The sequence below is a fragment of the Nicotiana attenuata genome, unplaced genomic scaffold, assembly GCF_001879085.1.
Source record: "Nicotiana attenuata strain UT unplaced genomic scaffold, NIATTr2, whole genome shotgun sequence".
NCBI lineage: Eukaryota > Viridiplantae > Streptophyta > Magnoliopsida > Solanales > Solanaceae > Nicotiana > Nicotiana attenuata.
The window spans coordinates 95,349-97,690 of NW_017671385.1; positions in this window are offsets into that span (position 1 = coordinate 95,349).

Consider the following 2,342-nt stretch of genomic DNA (forward strand, 5'->3'; position numbering starts at 1 on the left):
TCTGTACCTCAAGTCTCCGTTAACAACTGAATCCAAGCAGAAAGTACTTAACGCCGCTGGGACCCACTCTGGTATCTGCACAAGAAGTGTAGAGTGTAGTATGAGTACAACCAACCCAATATACTCCGTAACTATCGAGCCTAACCTCAACGAGGTAGTGACGAGGCTATGACAGAACACCTACGTAAATAAACCTGTACCAGAATATATAAAGCAGCAATAACAAGGGAGAATAATAAGTACAAACTGGGAGGGGACATGTAAGAAGGGAAAAATATAACAACTACGACAGGTAAGAAATTACGAAGTAATCATGTAAATCATCTACCGGTAAATCAACTAAACCAATGATATGGAAATGACATGGCATCACCCTTCGTGCTTTTACTCTCGTCCTCACCATGTAATGGTGATATAAGTAAAATGAAAAGGCATGTCATCATCCTCCGTGCTTTTACTCTCATCCTCACCATGTAATAATGAATAATAAGATGAATGGTACGACATCACCCTTTGCGCTTTTACTCTCTTCCTCACCACGTAATAATAAATAAATGAGATAAATGGCACGTCATCACCCTTCGTGCTTTTACTCTCGTTCTCACCATGTAATAATTATAATGGCGTAAATACAATAGCACGGCATCAACCTTCATGCTTTTACTCTCTTCCTCACCATGTAATAATGAATAATATGAATTCGAGGAATAAATAATGCAGAAAATATATTTAACGTCATATATGTTTTCAAGATACCAAACTTTAATTTCAAAAATAATTGCTAATAAAAAAGGGCAATAATTACGAAACGAATACTCAAGGAAATAATAATCTAACCTAAACATGGATATCATAATTAACAAAATAATAAAATACAAGGAAACAAGTTTCACCCGCATGCTTTAACCCAATAACAACGCATAAGTACTCATCATCTCACAAATACGTTGGTCCCGCTCATAAAAACATAGAAAATATACTAACAAGTCCTAATACCTCAAGTCAAGCTTAACCACAACACTTACCTCGCTTCGCAATCAAATCAAAGCTCAACTGGGGCCTTGCCTCTAGAAATAGCCTCCAAACCAATCAAATCTAACCAAATATAGTTCAAGCAATTCAAAATAAGCTTTAAAACTACCCACGAGTGAAAATGATTCAATCTTTAATGATTTTAATAAAAGTCTACAAAATTCAACCCCGCACCCGCTTGGTCAAAACCCAAGATTCTGTCACGACCCAAAACCCACAAGTCGTGATGGCACCTAACTCAACTCTCTAGGTAAGCCAACTAACAGAAAATACAGCTCAACTGAGATTATAAGAAAATCTGGTATGAACAGATACACGTTCTGTCTGAAAGATACATAAACAGAATAGTAAAACCTAAGCTACCAAGGACAAGAGACAGCTATATCTGGAATGCTAACATCTTCAGAATCAGCACCCGACATCACCAGCAACATTTGGGAGATACGCAATGATGTTTTAAGCGACAATACCACACAAGAAGGGTGGGGGAAGGGGGGGTGATTTATGTGGTACCCAATTTTTGCTTAACTACTGTATAGAACCTGGTTCTTCTAGGTGTTCCAACTACTACTGTTTGTGGAATAATAGATACTGAAAATAAAGAACACAGAGATTTTTACGTGGAAAACACCTGGCTTAAAAGGTGAAAAAACCACGACCTACTACTCAGTAGAATTTTCCCAAACTTCCACTAAAATCAGTGAGCCAAAACAACATTTACAAAAATCTTGTAAACCTAAGGATTAACTCTAATCCCGTCGTAGCACAGAGCCTCAACTGTTGCGACAACCTCAAGTTAGCTATAACTTGAACACTCTAGGTACCTAATACAATTGCTTCTATGAAAGCTGAAAGGTACAATTTTAAACCACCTACTTCAATTGAACTAGAATAAAAGATAAACACAATGTAACTGGTTCTTCTATCTCGTTCATGTAGCTTCAGGAGTGCACTCTTAAATCACACATAAATTGCTTGCAAAATCGCCTTGCTCTTTTGCTCTCAATTTAGTATAACTTCTGCGTATGTGCAACGCCTGTAAAAGAGAACAATAGTTGTCATTTAATAGGTTAGTGATCAGAGTTTGATTAGGACTCAATTGCTGCTCTTCTATCTTAGAAGAGTTCATGATGTTCTCAAACTCTAACACTATCTTCAACCTAGATTGTGTTCTCTTCATATAAGGAGACTTTCTCCCCTTATCTAATATGCAACCTTTTTGATCAGATCAGGAGATATTGCTGCTTGATCAGTAGTCCTTATCTCTTTCACGTGCATCTCACATGTATAGATTGATCATGACTGTGCTT